Genomic DNA, 21338 nt, shown 5'->3' with positions numbered 1-21338 from the left:
TGGGAGCTATACAGTGGATGTATGGATGCCTCATGCCTGATTCTAGCAAAGATTCAGTTTAGAGACTGCCACTCAGTTTTTGGCCTTGCAACCAGCACTTGTCAGTAGGTGTTAGGAGTAGGACTTGGAGGCATCCGAGAATGCAGCAGAACCACATCTTGGAGCGCTTCTCTAGGTGTGTGCCGCGGAGTTAGCGGTAAGTTCCTATCGAGCATGTCTCTACCCATGTGTGCCACCAATGTTGGGAAGGAGCTTGGGCAGTGGGCAGGCTGTAGAGCAAACTGTCCTGTGGCATGTGGGCTGCTTCATAGCCTGATTCAATCTAAGCTTGATTCGGTTTGCGCTTATAGGAAGAACAACTAGAGCTTTGAATGTAAGTCAAGCCTAGACTAATCAAGCTCAAAGAGCACAAGGGCCTTGAGCTTCAATAGTGTTTTGTAAGACTGCGGTGTTCTTGTCTTGTTGTTTAACTCAAGCTCAAGTGAACAAAAACTATGAATCTTGTCTTGACACTTGAATTTTAGATAATATTTCATGCATAACAGGTTTTACTACTAGTGTGTTGTTATCAATATATGATCTTCTTCGTGCCGAGGTTAAGCTCTGACTCATCGTGTGAACTAGGCTTGCTTAGTTGAAGTTCATGTGAGACATGATGATTATGAAGACCGTTTCATGGTGTGCTAATATCTATTTGTCCTTTCACATAAAATTAATTTTTTGGTCACAGTATACCAAGGGGTACCATATTGCCAATATAAATATTTTATCATAGTATCTCAGCTACCGGGTCCTCTTTATACCTACCAAAGACCATAAAATCTGTCCTTCAATATTGATGGTTCCACAGTGAAGTGATCGAGTTTAACTTAACTTATTGCTGTACTAGCATATTGCCGATGCGTTGGAATAGAATTTTATTTAAAAATATCATTAGCATGTTATTAAAGTAAAATTAATAAAATGGTTTAATATATATGACTTACTTATTTTTCCTTTCAAAAAATAGGAGGGAGTTGGTGGTGGGTGGCGGTGAATCTACCACCTACCCACCACCACTACCGTTTACAGGAGTATAGATATAGACAACTACATCTTTATAATTGTTCCATTCCAGACAGCTTGACAAATTTCACCTATGGCGTCGAATTTCTTTACTATTGCAAACATCACAACAAGGATAGGGCTAGGAGGTATCGTGGAACATGTATCAGTAGGCTGGTGATGGAAGTTCCTTCACGATCACCCTAAACAGTCACAAGGGGTCTCTCTCTGTGTTATTTTAGTGTCCATGGATGCTGATATGTAATTCTTTGCTTTAGGTGTTGGGATTGGCAGTTCTCGGTCGGCACATGCATCATGCAAGTTGGCATGTCACGTGAGCAGACATGTGGTCTATGTGATGGAGGTAGTCCTGCAGATGGGTTGGGTTGAAGTGGATTTTATGGATTGGATTCCCTGTTCGGTTTGATTTGGTTGGATTGGAATGGATTCCAGCCATTATTGGGTTGGATTTGATTGGTTTTACTGGGAAGTGGATTAGGTGGGGTTGGAAATGGTGAAGAACTTTCGGGTTCAAATGGATTTAGTCCATGGATTTAAACCATGGATCACACCCATTCCCCAAGTCTCAATGACGCACCGTGGTTCAACGCGATAGGTTGTGGCCTTCATCTGCTCCACCCTTCCTCCAGGGTGTCTAACATCCTTGGCAAGTCGCAAGTGGATTGAATCCCCCACGTCTCGACAACTCACCGCCATAGCCACCGATGGCAAAGGCTTGCACAAGGCGGAGCTGCGGCGGGGTTCAAGACGCTCTCCGTGGCGCGGCTGGACCTGTCCACGGCGGTCTACGAGGTCCACCTCGACCGCCACGCCCAGCTCAACGTCCTCGGCCCGGATGCCTTCGCGGAGATCCCGCGCGCCATGGCGCTCCTTTACCGCCTCCCCTTCGCGCGCGCCGTCCTGCTCTCCGCCGCCGGCCCGCACTTCTGCATCGGCCTCGACCTCGGCTCCCTCGGGGACCCCGTCACGACTGGCCCCTCCCGCGCCGACCTGCCGCGGCGACTGAGGGGCTGCGCCGCACCATCCTGGAGATGCAGGCGGCGCTCACGGCCATCGAGCAGTGCCGGAAGCTGGTCGTCACGGCGGTGCACGACGCCTGCGTCGGCGGCGGCGTCGAGGTCGTGGCCGCCTGCGACATACAGTGCTGCTCCAAGGACGCCATGTTTGTGCTCAAGAAGGTGGACATGGCCATCATCGCTGACCTCGGTGCGCTGCAGCAGCTACCGCGGATCGTCGGGTACGGGAACACCGCTGACATTGCGCTCACCAGCCGCATGATCAATGCCATGGAGGCCAAGGAGATGGGGCTGGTGAATAGGGTGTTCGATTCCAAGCAAGTGTTGTGTTGGATTCAAATTGGGCAGAAATGGATTGGCAAGTGGATTGAACCCATAAGAAAGAAATGGATTGGTTTGGTTTGGTCTGAGGTGGGAAATGGGTTGGATTCTAACATATGGCTAGTGGACTGGAGTGGTTCGGGCTACAATAACTCATTGATTTGGTTTGGACTGGTTACGGGTTGGATTTCAAACCATTAGCAGGCCTAGATCGAGGCAGGGGCCATCCTAGCAGAGGGTTGTGCATCCGTCGCCGCGACAGAGGGCCCTGCGTGTGATTACCCTGCCTAGGTCACCCTACTAATACTATTACTAATAGATAATATCCATCTACAAAAGTCGAAAACATCCATTTTCAAATTTTGTAATGAAGCTATAGAAAGAGAATAGTTATTGTGAGATGAAACTAAAATCAATAGCTCACTAAAAAATATATATATTCCGTCGCGGCCGCACTCGATCCGCCGCCCGCTGGCCTCGATCCGCTGCCCACCGGCCTCGATCCGCCGCCGCCGCGCCGTTCGCCGCCGCCGGCTCAGTCCGTCGCCGCGGCGCTCGATCCACCGCCCATCGGCCTCGATCCGCCGCCCCTGTGCTCGTCCACCGCGGCCGCCCTCGATCCGCCGCCGTGGGCTCGATCCGCCGCCCACCGGCCTCAATCCGCCGCCACCGTGCTCGTCCGCCGCGGCCGCACTCGATCCGCCACCCGCCGGCCTCGATTCGCCGCCCCGCGCTCATCCGCCGCGGCCGCCCTCGATCCGCCGCCACCGTGCTCGTCCGCCGCGGCCGCCCTCGATCCGCCGCCACCGTGCTCGTCCGCCGCGGCCGCACTTGATCCGCCGCTACCGGCCTCGATCCGCCGTCCCCGCGCTCGTCCGCCGCGGCCGCCCTCGATCTGCCGCCACGGGCTCGATCCGTCGCCCGCCGGCCTCGATCTGCCGCCGCCGCGCTCGTCCGCCGCCCACCAGTCGAGGTAGACGAGAGCGACGGGAGAGAGGAGATGGCGTGAGCGACTGGGGAGAGAGGTGAAAGTACGAAATAAAAAATGGAAACTGGTCCCACTTGAAGCCCTCGTGAAAATTGCTTGCACTGTGGACACAGTATCTTAAGGATAGTTTCATCCATGCATAGTGCATGCTCTCAGCAGAGGCGCAGAGCACAGCGAGCCAGACTGAAGGAGCAAAAGACCAAAAAGTGAACTATTCATTTCCTACGTGGCATAGGCCAGCGGCCGCGCAGCCCGCGCCGCTTCTATATTTCTAACTAGCTAGAACATAATTTCGACTCTATAGGGTTTATTCATGTGTTTATATTCTCCTACTGCCATCACAGATATCTTCATATTAGCTCCCTCAACAGACACCCGGAAAACATAATATTATGTATGGTCGATCCAATGTGACCGTTATTAATTACTTGCTCATTACAAAATAAGTTCATCCTTCATGTTCTTATTTTAGGATGAAGGCTATTAATTAGTTCCCAGCTGTGGGTCAGCAGAAATTAATGCATTCATTATTAAGGAGAGAAGATTTTATAATGCATTCATGCATATGGACACAAATGCAAAATCCAAATTAACTTTTCTTGAAAAGCCGAATGCACGGCAATGAATCTCATAGTGCAATGTCACTCGATGTGATGCCGCTTCACGTACAACTGTCAATGCAGCGACGATTTAGATTGTCTTTAGTTGCAAAATTTTTTTTAGCAAAAACATCACATCGAACGTTTGACCGGATGTCGGAAGGGTTTTCGGACACGAATGAAAAAACGAATTTCACAGCTAGCTTAGAAACCGCGAGACGAATCTTTTGAGTCTAATTAATCCGTCATTAGCACATGTTGATTACTTTAGCACTTATGGCTAATCATGGACTAATTAGACTCAAAAGATTCGTCTCTCAAGATTTCTTCCATAACTGCGCAATTAGTTTTTTGGTTCATCTATGTTTAATGCTTTATTTAGGTGTCCAAAAATTCGACGTGATGTTTTTGGAAAAAAATTTAGGAACTAAACAAGGCCTTAATCATATTTCTTTCATGGAGTACATGTGAGTATATCGTCCCTCCAATTTTTTATTTGACACCGTTAAATTTTGGTCTATGTTTGATTATTCTTTTTATTTAAAAATTAGTATAATTAAAAAAATATTTTTATTATGATTTAATTTATTATCAAAGACAATTTAGCCATGACTTATATTTCTATATTGCACAAATTTTTGATATAATGGATGATTAAACAGTCCAAAAGTCAATGAAATTAAATAAAAAGGAATATTTAACAACATGCAGGTAGTAGTACGTACGTTACAGTCCTCGTGCACGATTCAGGGAGTGTTTATTTGTAGGTGTTTATTTGTAGGGACTTATGTTTAGTCTCTAGTCACATCGGATGTTTGGACACTAATTTGAATATATATATATATATATATTCTATTTTAGCTACCCATTCATTTTATTATGCTGCTAACGAAAGGTATTTTTGTTTTTCCCTCTCAACTAAATTTTCGGCTTAGTTCATTTTAGAGTGAGGTAGCTAGTATATAGTTGTCTATCGATGACAGCCCGATCTAAATCAGGCCTTTAGGCGCTATTCACTTTGTTGCTAAAATAAACCTTACTGATTTTGGCTTTGGAAGGTAACAACCCAAACAATACCCAGATTTAACAATTCTAGAATAATTGCAACAGTAACCAAACAACTACAATCTGCACACATTAATAATTTAATATTAACAAATTTTGACAATGCCAAAATTTAGTAGGATTAATTAATAGTTTAGGCATCGAAGTGAACAACCCTGATTGAGTACTGATGACCAGCCTATATATATGGGCCACTGGGCTGTAGCCCATAGATGCGCACAGTTGTGGGTCTGGCGGAATGCTGCCTATTAACTTCGGGAGAAAGACCAATTTAACTTACTTGAACTATCGGCCAAGAAAAACGTTGCTCGGGTGGCTTGCTGCGCGGGTGTGCGAGTAGTCTATGCCTATCCAAAATTCTAACGTGTGGTAGGGACACGTACGCGTGTATATGCATATGTTGTGGTGTGAGTGTCTGAGTGATATCCTTGTAAAAAAAACTATCAGCCAATTGATTTGTGTTCCTCAACTTCAAAACTATATATAATGGCTCGCTCAGCTAACAAATTTGGTTCGGTTTTGTCTCCCTATGTGTGAAATTTGGATGATGGTTTTCTCCATCTTAGCTCCTACGTGATGCCAAATGTCGCTTATGTGATATTACAGTTAGAAACTAAAACTACAGAGAGGCCGGTATGATCTCAGTTAAATAAATAGACTATTATACACCACATGGCATCATAAAACCGGATATATGGAGTTTTATAATAAAACCAGATATAATGTCGTGTTATTTTCTTCATATATTCTTAATATTTTTCTCAGCTTTTGCATGCACGATTTCCAAACCGTTAAACGATGCCTTTTTGCACAAAAAGTTTTCTGTTCTTTCTAAAATATATTTTTAACTTTGCAGTAGTTAATTCCATTGTTTATATTATTAAATAGCTATTAAAAAATTAGATATTTTTTCTTTCACCTTCAGCTAAGTGATGTTTTGCATTTCCGAAGGATCATCACTTACTTCTAAGTGTCAAACAATTGGTCTTCAAAAGCTCAATATGGTATGGAAAAATTCGTCGTAGCTATCTACTCTACTCTATGCTGATTTTTTTAAGAACAAAAAGTTCGGCATACTAATCTACCAATGACGTGGGCCTGTTTTTTTCCTTCCCGTTGGCTCTTAGGCGTAGTAACGCCCTGATAGCGTGGGCCTGTTTTTTTGGTTGGTGTTGGCTGTTCAACGTGCCTGTTGTAAGATTTTACAATAACCGAAACGAACGGTCACGATTTGCGAGTGACGTGGAGCCGTAAAAACGTGAACAGTGCACAGTGGCTGAGTTAGAGCATCCAACAGCTCATCCATCCCATCCTCCATCCTAGAAATAAAGGATGCAGAGTAAAAATTAAACTCCAGCAAAACATCTATCCCATCATCTATTTTTCGATGTCATCCATATTAGGAGAGAAACTCTATATTTAGATGTTCTCTCTCCAATCCTCCAAATAGATATAGAGGATGCCATAAATAGATGATCTGCTGGAATACAGAGGAATATGAAGGATGAAATTGTTTTAGATGATCATCCAAATAAAGATATGGATGACCAAATTTAGATGAACTGTTGGGGATGCTCTTAGTGGAGGGCAGAAACATAGGATTTAATATGATTTGTGAGTTTCATGTCCTGTAATGTATGCTGAATATGTGCTTGCTGCCTGCTAATGCATAAAAGTTCAGCACTGCATTGAACTAGTAAGCATTTTCTGAATACATAATTTCATCAATGAAAATTTAAAAAACAACTAAATTTTATTACCCTATATTTCAGTCTGAATGTTATACAATAAATCCTAACTTTACTTCAATATAAAGATAATAAATTATTCCTTTATTTCATCCTTGCCGTTGTTGTCTTTGAAGGGTTTTGCGTCGATGTTGATGATGCTGGCGAGGTCAGGCTGTCCTTACGTACCGCTGTGTATGGCTGTGAGGAAAAAAATAAAATAGAAGTTAGATATATTAGCTGAAGCTACTACAGGACCCCTGACCTTGTATGATGTTTTAACGAACAAACATTTTATAAAGGAGGATGAATGCATCTAATCCATGGAGGAGATGATGACATATGGATTTGAGTTATCCGTGTGCTCTACCTACATATCGTTTATGCATGTTACTCTGTCATATCTTGGATTGATCTGTTATATATTTTTCTCCATCAATTGTTCGTGTGTACTGGTTATGGATGCCTACGATTAACCAAGCCCTGAACCATGATATTAAACAATGAAGGTAATATCTTTCTGTAACCCATCTAGAATATCAAGAACCATGATTTGTAGATGGCATAGTGTTTTGATAATTTCTCTCTGTAACCCATCTAGAATGTCAAGAACCATGATTTGTAGATGGCATAGTGTTTTGATAATATCTTTGTGTAACCCATCTAGAATATCGAGATATATAAACTTCTAGCCAATGAAATTGAAGAAGAAACACAACTACATAATTATGTCAGACTTTTTTTTATCAAAAGACAGTGAGGGAGGCCCCAACGGTATAATTTTAATTAATAAGAGAGTGAAATTACAAGGCAACCCGAAGGCCTAAAGCTATTACAAAATGTCAATCCATGATTAAACGGTTATATGGTGTGCTTCGTCTATATGTGTTAGACTTTTATTGGAAACATGTTCTAATGGTAACATGTAGAAATTGCATAATCATCACATGACAATCGTGCGACGTTATACTCCCCAACTTGAAGTCGCCATCAGAGAAAAACTTATCGATATGTGATGTGTATCCTGTAGGTACCTTAATACTGGCTATGCTATATAGCAAAAATTGTCTCTCATTATTTGGTAGGGTGTGGCAAGCAAGCGGTTGATAAAATTTTCATGTGTGCTCATTGACCACTCTACCTAGCATTGATCATGTCCTTTGTTTTTCTTTAATGTTCAACAACAACCCTATAACACTATCAGTCAGATTCTTCTCTATATGCATAAGGTCTATTCAATGATGGGCCTCGAGATGCTTTTAGAAATCTAGCTCCCATAATATAGATTTTTCCTTATTACAAGGAGCTTTAATCTTCTCCATGAACACATGTTCGATGTCCTTCACCTTATTAAAAACTTCTAATCCTGATAATGAACGAGGAGCCTCAACAAGCTCCTTTTACCATTGAATGGTTTCGCCATAAATCCCTATAGGTGATTCTGCCTAAGGAATCTTCTATGACCCATGTACACCATCTCGCAGGAGTGTTTCAGCCACTTGATGTGTTTTTCTTACACGCATTCTGAGTAAGCACACTTTTGTTTAACAGTTTGGGCCTGATAGGTTTCTAAGAGTCGACAAGTCCTTGAAGGTGTTAAACAACATAGCATGTACTTGGAAGTTATCCTCTCCATACCCATATGCATCCCAAGTTTCAACACCACTCTAAAGAACTTGAAGAATGAAGATCATCGACGAACGGTTGTAAGAGTACATCAATGTCGTTCCTAGGTTGTTTTGGTTCTTAAACAAGCAAGACCAACATGATGTGCTTTCATTTGAAACACAACCAAGGGGCTAGGTCATAGTTAACTAGCAAAATAGTGATGTGACGACTGCTCATATTCCCAAACAGGATCAAACCAAACTGTATGTTTTGATTTTCAATACGACCAGGATATATATCAATATTCCTCAATTGCATCAAATTTGTGGGGTCTAAGCATATCATCCTTCTTCCTCTCGGTGTCATGGTAATGAACTAACCATGCTACCTTAGGATTGACAAAAACTTGCTTCACATGATCTACAATAGAAAGACACCACACAACTTTTTCTGCAATACTCTTTTTGGACCTCTTGCTTTCTATTGAACTATTCTTCCTTTGGTACCATGAAAGTTGCATTTGGACGTGCATGTAAGCCCACATTTTCTCCATAGTACAATATACATGGGCAGCACATATACTAAGAATTTTGGTCACGCTTGTCATCCTCAGTGATCTTTAAAAACTCCCCAAGTCATGTCATGTACTATTTGCTCAACCGATTCATGTTATACACCTAATTTAAATCCATCTAAGATCGATTAAAAACAATAGCTTACGATCGATTAAAACATTTGCTTAATTAATGGTTATTAATAAAATTATGATGAACAATTATAGTTTACAGTACCTCAATTTAGGCTTCAAATATTTTGGCAAAAATCTACCCTTGCCTCTCACACTCAAAATGTGAACAATCAAATGGTCTGAGATAGCCAAAATTTGGCTTTCTACGGGTATATAGAGAGCCGCCATATTGGTAATAGTTTCTTAGATATAAACCATTTGAGATATTGGTAAAAAATCTCTCACGGCTTTCTTTTCTAGAACAGTTACCGACATTACAATATTGGTCACGGTTATTAAAAGTAAGAACATGAAGAATATTGTGTAATATCAGTAATGGTTGTATGCACGTTGCCATTATGGATATAGTAATATCGGTAACGGCTCCTTGCTGCGGACCATTACTGATGTATTGTCACTGGTATTGTTCAATGTCCCAGATATCAGATAGATGATTCCCTATCGGTCACCAACTGAACAATGTGGCCATATTTGTGCCGGAATTTCATATGAGCTGTTACAAGCTATGTTATCCATGACGGTCCGCATTGACCTGTTACAGATATGTCAAATTCTATAATAGCATGTGTTTTTCTTTATCATTGTTTAGACCGGATAAAACCATGGAGAGTATCTTGTTCTTTTTTGAAACCAAACAATTTTCATTACCCATCTTTTGAAGAAGGCCAACTGGGAGAATAATTTTACTGAGATATAACTAAAATTAGGAGCTCCCTTCGAGTTTCTCATATTTTTCGTGCTTAATTTCCTCTACTGCCAAATTTATTTGTGGGGTCAGCTTAGAGTTAATTTCAGGAAATTTCCTTTCCTACTCATCCCATTCTACCCCATGGCCCTAACCTCACATGGTATCTTTACATTTCCTAACTTACACTACTACAAAAGTGGTTTTCCTATACGAGACCCCATGATTTTTGCAAACGGACGATAACTAGTGGCGTCGGCAAAAATCGAGAGTCATTTTCTCATGCGGCTGCTTAAGTGGCCTGTATGGAAAAATCGATTTTTCCGATACGGGCCTCTTTAGAGGGCCGCATGCAAAAATGAGCTCATTTTTGCATGCGGCTCACTTACGCGTCCGCATGGAAAAATCGAATTTTCCATACAGGTCACTTAAGCAACCGTATGCGAAAATAAAAATTTAAAAATTTAAAACTAGTGTATCTTACTCATATGAACGCCAAACTGGATGATTTTTTTTCCTAAATGTTTATAAAATCATGCTCTATCATATTATTGTGTTCTCACTGGTATTATATTGGCTATTTTTTCTTGTGACTTTGTTTTATCAATAAAAATTTTGAATTTTAAAACTTCAAATAATATTTTGAACCAGTAAATGATTTCAACCAAAAAAGTCATCAATAACAAATTTGTATAACTCATCAAGATCTATAAATTCTATTTTGGTCATTTCTTCATCCGACAAAGTGATTTATAAAATTATTCACAAAATGTATATTTTTTATAAAACAATATAAGAGATGTACAAGAGAGGTACATTTTTGTGAATAAACTTATAAATCATTTTGTCGGATAAAGAAATGACCAAAATAAAAGTTATAGATCTTGATGAGTTATACAACTTTGTTATTAATGACTTTTTCAGATGAAATTATTTAGTATTTGAAAATATTATTTGAAGTTGTCATAATTTGAAATTCATATTCAAATTGATCAAACAAAGTCATATAGAAAATTACCAATACAAAAGTTATAGATCTTGATAAGTTATAAAACTTTTCTTGTTGCAATTTTTCCATTTAAAATCATTTACTTCCTAAAAAATTATTTGAATTTTTTATATTTTAAAATTCAAATTTTATATAATTCAATCACTCGGATGAAGAAATGAACAAAAGAAAATTGATAGATCTCAACGAGTTCTACAACTCTGTTTTTGACAACTTTTCATACAAGTTTATTTAATATCATAAAATTTGATTTGAAGTTCTCAAATTTTTAAATTAATTTTTTAATAACTATTTTCGCACACGTTCCACCTAAGGAGCCGCATGTAAAAATCTATTTTTGCATGCGGCTCCTTTAAGTGAATCGTATGTAATTTTTTCCCTCCTCGACACCTGAAAAATTTTCATATCATCTCCTCAAAGCTCTTTTCTCTGATACTCACCCTATCTTTTTTCTTTCTCTTCCCTTCTCTCTCTCACTCTCTTCCTCTTCTCTCTCTTTCTCTCCTCGATCGGCGCCAGATCGAGGAGGAGGCGGCGGGACCGGACGGCACGGCCGAGGAGCCGGCGTCGGGAGCGGGCTGCAGGCGCCGCAGCCGAGCAGCGAGCGGCGGGGACCGCGAAGAGAAGGAGGCGGCGGGAGCGAGCGATGGCGGTGGATGGCGGTGGGCGATGGCCTTGCGGCGTGGATCCGGCGCAGGGGGCCTCCCTCGCGCGGATCTGGCGGCGGCGGCGGGAGCGAGCGACGGTGGCGGATGGCGGCGGTCGACGGTCGAGTGGTGCGGATCCGATGCAGGGGGCCCTCCCATGATGGGAGCGAGCGACGACGGCAGGAGCGAGCAACCGGCGGCAGCGCACCTGATGATGACGACGACGACAGTGCCCCCGACGATGACGACGAGTGGGTGACGACGACGACGCGGGTGGTGGCGACGGCGGCAACCCCGACGACAAGGATTCGGTGGCGGAGAGCCTCGTCCCGCCCAGATCCGGAGGCGGGAGCGGCCAGCGGGATCGGGGGCGGCGGGAACGGCGGGCGGGAGCTGGCGGCGGCGGGAGCTAGGGCAGGTCGCGGCGGGCTTTTACGGTTTGTTTTTTTTTGGAATTTTATTTTTTTTCGTGGTTTTTTTCAAAAATCAGATTTTTGCATGCTGGTGCCCTGGCCGCATAGAAAGATGGCGATACGATTTCTCGCATGCGGCTGGCCCAACCGCATGCGAAAATCGTCTTCGTCCGTTTGCAAAAACCGATTTTGTAGTAGTGTTACCTCATGTGTCTGAATTTGTACTATGAGAAAAGCTTAGTACTGCAATATTGATTGAGCTTTTGTTTATACTAGTAGGCATGCATGTTCATGATTTAGAAGACTCAGTGCAGCTCTATTTGTTCTCACAATCATTTTATGCTTTACAATTTCACTGTGGTTGAACCCTACATTAATATATCGTATAATATTTCAGCTGGAATCCCCACTATAAATTGGGAGAGCATGCATGAATGCATCATTCCTGCTTCTGGGTAACACTAGCTAACCAACACTGTAGGGAGCTTGGACAGGTGATATACATGCTCATGCTAGTGAGCATGAAGTATCATTTTGCAATGGCACCTGACATCTCACAACCATGAGATATCTTCTATTGCAAATACTTGGATTAGGAGGCATCGGAGAACATAACAACAAACTGAAAATAGAGTTGTGTTCACAATCTCATTGGTTTCATCCAATGTGTCTCTGTACCATGTCACCGGTCCCTAGTGCTACAACATTGTAGTGAAATTTGGGTTCTGGGATGGGTTATGATGGATCATGGGTCCAGTTTGCACTTAATTATATAAGTTTGTTTTATATGATGTACATATGGTCTAACATGTCATTAGTTGCAAGAGCAGATTTACTGTACGCCCGATGGGGGCCTGACCTAGTCAAAATTTATGCTCTTAGTTATATTTATAGTAGTATGACCTATGGACCCTAACTCTAATAGGAAAAATGATAACATCTCAGAGTTTTTATAAGTTGCAATGAGGTGAGTTTCACTTAAATTTCTAAATGTTCTGAGTTATAAATGCATGCCCCGATCATTTTTTATCCTATGTCCGCCCTTGATTAGCTAATACAGTCTTACCCTACATTTTTTTTACCTCGTCTTTTATTATTCTTGGCCCGTGTTTTATTTTTCTCCATGTAAGTACTTTACTCACCAAAATCGACCTGCTTTTTTTTCTTGATCATAATTCAATTGCCATTGGTCATCTTAATCCCAAAAAGAGATCCTTGTACTAACATAGTGAACAACAATGTGCATTGTCGGGGGAGTGGTTGGTGCTTCTCAACCGGATGTGGTCCATCAAGCACCTATATAAAATAAATTATAAAGAAGGCCTGCAACCTTGACAAGTTGACATGGCAGCCTGACGGGAGATACGTACATATATGCTGACACTAAGCCACAACAAAAATATTTGCTCCTATATGTGCTTGAATACATACATATAGCGATGGTGTTATGAGGCTATGAGCAACTAGCCTTTAGTGCATCTATATAGATAATGGCATGCTGTCAATGATAAAAGATAAATTTGATTTGTAGGAAAAGTTACTAGCTAGCTCTTTTTGAGGATAATTAAAATTAATGTTATGAAAATGGGATTGAATGGGCCCGATACAATGGAACGTGTTCCTAAAGATTTTAACCAGAGCAAGAGAGAAAGAGAGGATGTACATCCTGACGAATCTTCAAAGCGCTTTTGATTCAAATTTTCTGCTGTAACTGATGCAGTTACTGTCACTACTTCGAAAGCTGTTTTTACAAGCGCCCAAAACAAGCCTTTATAGATGGGGATCAGAGCCAAATGAAGTAGATTGCCAACGAAGAGGGAATATCTCTGAAGGTGGCTTGGCAGCCACTTGCGAAAACACTCTTTGGCAAGCGGCGCACCCTATGAGCTACCTCCAAGGATCATTTTCACATGAGGCTCATTTCTCCCCAACATGTGGTGAGTGCTACTTTGTAGACAAGTCGTAGGGTGCACTGCATATGAAAATACACACCATGAAATGCATGGTAGTCAAATTAATTAGTTGTTTTATTTTTACGTTTAGTGCTATATAACTCAATATATATTTTGTTATTGTATACCACAAATATATTTTTCCATGTGAGGCAGTACGCATGTAATATCAACTTGAAATAATAACAAGAGATTTGAAATAAAGATTAATTTTATTTAGAAAGACTATTAGTTATGTATAGACAAAATAAAGATTAATGCCAACTTGATTGAAATAATAACAAGGAGCTGGAGGATTGAGATTGGTATATGGCATTCAGATAGTCATATGCCATTGAAAGCATGGAAAGACTAGGTGAACGGGCTCACCAGGCAGGGAAAGCTAATAACCTATCACACACAGTCGTGTTTAAAGTTCTTTTGATAATAATATAAGTCACAAGCAAAATAAATTATATTTTTATAATTTTTTGAATAAGACAAATGGTCAAACATTACAAACAAAAAAATCAAACATCTTACATTGTGAAACGGAGGGAGTATCTCTCTTTTCTCCATCTGCAGAAACTTCCTTCCTATGTGACTTTAGCTTTCACCAGATGCAGAATTCACGTTTTGTAAAGAACAAGCAAGGGATCAGCGTGCGCTGGTAGTAGAAGGAAGCGGAGATGGAGGCAGCTAGGCATCAGTTTGAGTTCGAGATCAAGACCAGCTTCAGCCACTATTGGTAGGACGGGCTTACTTAGACCGAGAACATAGATTCTTTTCTCTACTATGCTACTTTCCTCTTTCTTCCCTGAGGGCATTCGTTTCCTGAACATAGAGCCAAACAGTCTTGCCCGGAACTCTACCCCCCTATTCCCCCGTTCTTGGGGGATTCCATCTACAAACGTTGTCCCAGTGTGTTCATGTAGTTTTGGGTTACAGTAGCTACTCTCTGTATCGTAAAATAACTTTATGTTTATTCTTAGATGTTCAAAACAAGGAGATGATAATAGAGAAAGATGCACTCTATTAATGGATCACAGTTGGTTGGAAGAGTGATAAAATGTAAACTATATTAAATAAATAAAACATATGAGTTTGCCCATTTAGAAAAGCAGTGGTCTAGATGAGTTTTGCATCATTCAAGCATGTCGGTCCAAGCTCCACTCACTGTCACCGCATCGATTTGCACGGACGCAGTTCCTCTGACTTAAGTTAGAGGGACATGGGTGGCTGATTGTGGGCCTCACCGTCTATGGGCCCACATTTAAGCCAATCTGAGTTAAGTCAGAGGAGCCCGTTCCCGATTTGCACAACCCCGTGATCCAGTAGCTGCTAATATGAACTCTGATGGCCGCCTCCATGTTGATTCACACTGCCCTAATCTTCATCAGCCACCGTGCAGGAAATACTTGCCGCCTTGAGCCGTGCATCGTATGTGGCTTCTCTCCACACATCGGGCAAGAAAGAGTTAGGAAACTCAAAGATATAGAACGGGAATAAGGGCTTCGTTCATGTGCTAGATTATTCATAGATTTTCATAGGCTTTTGCACACACTTTCCAAACTACTAAGTTGTGTGTTTTGTTTATAAAAGTTTCTATATAGAGGTTTGTCATCTTACTATTCTAGAGTAGATTTTCAACTTTCTAGTGATCAATTCTATCGTTTATACTATTAAATAATTATTACAAAAATCAAATAATCTTTCATACTTCATCTTTTAGTAATAAAAGAACATAACCAAGGTTGCTAGTGATGATTGACCTGATAGGTGGGCATTGGAGGTTTTCGAAATATTGTTTTCTCAAATAAGGTCCTCCATGTAAAAGTTTTGACCCAAAAACAAATTACTACCAATATAGGGGCCAAAATGGAAACTCAAAGTGCTGAACCAGAAATATTTTGTTTTTTCCACAAGGGTATCAATGGGTTATTGTTTGACTTTTGCATAAAAACCCAATCAACATATTTACAAATAAAAAATATTTTGTAAATAAAATTTTTATATACGTGTTCTTGTTGGTCTAAGAGGCTAGGCTGAAAATAAATAACGGTAAAAAACCTTAAAATCTACTTTAAATTTTAAGGTTAAAAATTCAAATTTTGCTTATAGGTTATAAGTGGAAGTGAAAAGATAGGGCTGAATGTGCTGTATATACTGTGCCTAGCAGAGTGGTTTCATCAGCTTTCGCATATGCACCATTTGTTAAGACTATAATAAAGTAATAACTCTAAAATTGACATATCATCTATGGCCATAATAGGTAACTCTTATAATACTAAAACATTAATACTCACCTCATATATTTCTCTCACACAACTTATTAATATTTGTGTTACAACTAGCTATAAATCCGATAGCCTACTCTTTTCTCTTTACTTTATTGTCTCCTCCACCAAAGTACAAATATAATATGTTTTTATAGCCCACCTATATCTATATCTTATTGTACTTATTCTTAGAGTAAGTGCAATAAGTGATGTAAGCGGATTCTAAATATTGCCACAGATGTATACATGGAGAAGAGAGAAAATGATAGAGAAGAAAAGCAAGCTATACATTACAACCAGCTACAACACACGAACATAGTGAGTGTATATGAGAGGTATACCAATGTTGATGTTGTAATAAATATTTGTGTAGCAATTGTATAAATTGACTCTATGTTAACTCATAATGACATAAAAATATTTTGGAGCTAGTAGTAGGCACTTAGAGCAAGTTCAATAGTAAGGCTGCTGTTATCGAGTTTTGGACAAGATTTTGGATTAGCTTTTATATTAAAGCGTGTTGTTATTGGTGCACATTAATTAAGTTTTACCGTGCCACGGTGAACATTGATTCCAAGCCCGAAGTAGGTAGTGTTAGCATGAATTCTTGTCAGGCATGGTGGGTGTGGAGACCGACCGTTTGTGGCTTCTGGAGTTCGTATATATATTTATCCTTGAGTAACTAAATTTCATCCAGTGGATAAACATGTTTGGTGGGTGTAGAGCAAGTGCAATAACTTGCAAAACGTTTTCTTTTTAAATAGGCTAATTAAGTTTCACAGGGTGGATAGATCATAAGACAATATGAATTAAGTTTCACTGGTTTTGATATATTATTCCATCAGCATGACAACAAAGAACGCTCTTTCCATAAACTTGAGCATATGAATTTGTCGACGATTTAAATGTCGGCAATATATATGAGGTTGGCTAGCGAGGCGTAAAGATATATGGTTAGGATAAAGACACATGGTTACCCAGGTTCAGACTCTCAACTAGTGAGATAATACTCTACTCCTGCTTGACGATTGTATTGGATTGTGGATAGATCAAGTGGAAGTTAGCCGATCTGAATATGCCATGTGTCTGGCCGTGTCCTCATGTGGGGTGCCCCTGTCCCTCTTATATAGTGGGGGATAGGGCTTATAGATAAAATAGAGTCCTAATTTGATAAGACTAAGATCTATCCTAATTCGGTTATAACTCCGATCTAGTACTTGTGGCATGCAATCTTACAGTTACTAAACTCCAGTTGATACCATAAAGATATAATCTTCTTTCTATTCGATATCACTATGACTGTATGTATATATGTAGTCTATGGATACCTATATTACATGTATTCCACATAATTAATTAAATTGCTCTAACCCTAAGTCTACATAAAGGAACTTACAGAAACTTGTCAAAATTTTCTTTTGATCCCTATCTAGTTGTACTGGTTTTCTTTGTACAGATCTAATTATTAATTAGTTGCACTGTGGGCAGTTTGACTTGGAAATATACAACTCAAACAACCTGAGACTTCTATTTGTACCCAATTTGCGACGATTGATATTGTAGTCGTCCTAGTTATAGTGGCTTCATATGGGAATTGCTTGTTTATGGACTTCTACTAAGCGTTTTAAAAATGAATAAATAAGTATTTGCTATTAAATCTCCACCATAAAAGCTGTGTCAAACTATTTTGTGGGGATCATTTTTGCTTTGGTTTCTACGGACTAGACAAATTGTTGCACCCTAAACAATAGTTTTAAAACCTAAATTTGGCAGGGCTCGATTTGGAGCCGAGATCGAGCCCCTAAAGGTTATCTGAACCTTGTATGGCCGCGTTCGGTAGTATGAAAGGAGGGGTTAGTTATCCGGTGTGAAAAGCCCAGTAATAGATTAGTACATGATTAATTAATTATTAATTATTTAAAAATATAAAATAGATTAATATGATTTTTAAAATAACTTTTGTATAGAAAATTTTCACAAAAAATATACCATTTAACAATTCGAAAAGCGTGCGCGTGAAAAACGGAGGGTTTAGTTATCGGGGTGGCCGAACATGGCTTAGGAAGTGGAAAAGTAGGATTCATATGACCAAACCCCTTTATAATTAAGGGATATGGCCAGGCCGGATCAATTGGATCTCTCTGGCACACAACATCTAAAATCACTTTTATTGAAAATCACTTTGTCGGTTTGCTTGTAAACCTTCCGGTTCACCTAGGAAATGGGTGTTTATCTCCCAATCTATTAGAATCGGCTCCCCTAGCCGGTTCAATCTACAAAACCCTTCCTGTTCAAGGAATTTTCCTCGGATCCAAGTGGTTCGCGACTGCGTGCACCGCAAAGCTTAAGGTGATAGATCCTGTTGGCATCAAGAAAAAAAGGCGTCAACAATTAAATAATTTGTAAATTATTGTAGCTATTTTTATACCTTCGGTGTAATTTACCTTTTTATCCTTTTTCTAGATGGATCATGGATTGTTCCCGGGAGAAACGTACGTGTTATACTACTGTGCAAATATTTCAGAAATAGTATTTCTTTTCTCCCCGATGTAGTAAATTAACTCACTTGCGTGTTCATCCTAACTAAAACCTTGTATTGCCTTTATTACTGTTTAGAATTACCTCTAACTTTGTTTCCCATCTTATAAGAACATCGATCTGTGTATGGTTGCACCAACACAACAAATGAAAAAAAAAAACTGGTGTGGCCAGTGGTTGAAGCATGCGTGATCAATTTCAGATGTAATACAAAATAGGCCCGTTGAAAACCCGAACTAGGTGGGCTTCAGATTGGAACTTGGAAAAATCACGGTCAAAAAATCCTAACCTGAACATAACAATTCTAGGAAAACCAAAGCGAAGCCCGATGGTCGGACCTGGCCTTTTCGGTTTTTTTTGGGTTTTTTTAGGCTTTTTTTTTTTGTTTTTCTCATAATTTTCATGCTTTAATATGTAGACCTGAGCCTGACCTGATGTATGGTCGGGCTGGGCCGACGAAACCGGGTCTAACCAAGCATGAATAGGCCTAAATACAAACATTCTTTATAAATGGGGAGACACGAACATGTAAGCCATCTGGTCATACTTGCATCCAGAATTAAAAGATGGGCTGCCAACCTTGAGAACAGCTCGAAGAGGATTTACTTGTAGTAGTGCCATCAAATATCCTAACCAGCTTGACATACCTTCTCTCTCTTTTTTTTTTTTTGCAAATACTACCAATGCAAATACTCCAATGCAAAAATTAATCAAAACTAGGGCTAGGAGGCATCAGAGAACACAACAAGCTGCACATCAAACTTCTTCGTGGTAACTCAAGACCTAACGAAGGCCCCATATATGTCACATCGTTGGAAATCATACGCACAGGGCATGAGCTAGTGGTCCGACCTAGACTTGAACCATGCACCACTTTGGCTGCAACGACGATAATGGGTTGGGCCTATGTTCATAAGTTTGATGCATTAATTGAGATGAAAAGCTGATAAATCTTGTTGCAAGCATTTCATCAGATTGATTAACCACCCATTTATATGTTCAAAAATTAAACCACCAAAAACACTTCTATGTATCGATCTCTCAACCCGAAGCAAAAACTATACAAATAAACAATCATAGATCTCTATTTTTTTTTCGTTGATCTCTCAGCAATAACCAAAACTAGATGAATTTAAATACCAATCTCTATACAAAGTTCCTCAGCACAAGTGGAGATCATCTTCTGAGAACCCAGTCACGAGCGTCTTATAGTCGTGACAATGATCATCGCGATGATCCTACCGGCGTGCCTGCTCGCCGGCGTTGGGACAGGCTCAGGATCCGGGTGTGAATGTCTAAGGTCAATCCATTTATCCGCTTGAACTTATCCATAATATCCTCCAACGGATTTGATTGACCAAATGTAGTTGTTATACTCATTTTTCCCATTTTATTCATACCATAAACTCGGATCTAAATTTTTTAAACTCATGTTCACACTAAAAAATATGAGATTTGACTCAAACCAGGTGGGATAGTTTATTATGCAAAAGAACAACTTTGTACTGATCCACTTCTATATATGTGGGGCCACATATGTCTCTCTCCTACTATTAGATTATCCATGCACAACCTTTTCACATAATAAGCTCAGCATGAATTGACCTATTGAGCCATACGTTCATGAAGTCAATAATAAAAGGTTTAAGTTAATCCATTTCCTAACCATTCCCATCCATAGATCTGCACGAGCCCCATGGCTTGCGCGGAGACAGCACATCCCTGTGCTTGAGGGAGTAGGTGCTGTGTCGAGGTCCTTTAAAGGACGATGCTATCACATATTCACGTATGTTAACGTGGGTTAACTTTTCGTCGTTTTTAAGAGTGACTGACAACAAATTTACTACTTTCCCTCACAATAAACTCTACTTATAACTAGTGACAAAAAGTTAAAAGAACTGTGGAGGCGTGACCATGACATGGATAGATGATGGAGACCTAACAAAGTGTGGGTTGGATCTTTTATCCATTGGGCTCATCTTTTCTATGGAGCCAGCCGTATCCAGAGTTAACATTATGGGACGGGCCAGCCGACTAGTCCGGTGTGTCTGTCCGGACCACACCCATCCACTGCACAGGGCTATGCATGGGGAGTGGGTGGCAGAGTTTTCCTTGGATTATCTGGCTATGCTACGGTGACTCGTGACATGCTTGTGTTGGGATATTGTTTAAACATAGGTTCATGAATTCATGGTACACAACAATTATACTGATGCATTTTTTATATATGACTAGCGTGCATGTTGCCAAAGCAATTTCAGAAACAAATTTGGTACCATGTTCTTTATGTAAAGAAGAATCTGTTGTAATTTCCTGTACCTCTTTTAACCCACCTCTTTCTCAAGATTTCAATTTTTTTTGTCACACACACAGAGAGAGGAATATTCTTGATGTTTCATTTATATATGCACTCAACTGCGTGTATCAAATAATCGCATATGGAATAAGTTCACGTTGGGTTCCTCAAGTTGTCACGAAGTATCAAAATCGTCCTTTAACCATAATACCGGAAATGTTGGCCTTCGAAGTTACAAAAACCGTTCAAATCAAGTTCTTTGGAGAGTAGTTTTATTGATATGGCATCCCAGTCAGCAAAAAATATATTAAAAAAATAGTGGGACCTACCTATCAGTTGCCCAGTCAGAACAAAATTACTTACTAAAATATGGGGCCCACCTGTCCCTAATAAGAAAATAAAA

The 21338-nt window shown here is 40.2% G+C and overlaps 1 pseudogene; it reads left to right on the top strand.

Annotated features, from left to right (window-relative positions):
- The first annotated feature begins 1138 nt into the window (after positions 1-1138).
- Positions 1139-3109, top strand: LOC102707782 (annotated as a pseudogene).
- The last annotated feature ends 18229 nt before the right edge of the window (positions 3110-21338 follow it).

The sequence above is a fragment of the Oryza brachyantha genome, chromosome 6 (genome assembly GCF_000231095.2).
Source record: "Oryza brachyantha chromosome 6, ObraRS2, whole genome shotgun sequence".
Lineage (NCBI taxonomy): Eukaryota > Viridiplantae > Streptophyta > Magnoliopsida > Poales > Poaceae > Oryza > Oryza brachyantha.
Note: the sequence above shows the minus strand (reverse complement) of the source record. Positions and strands in the feature narration are given on the sequence as shown.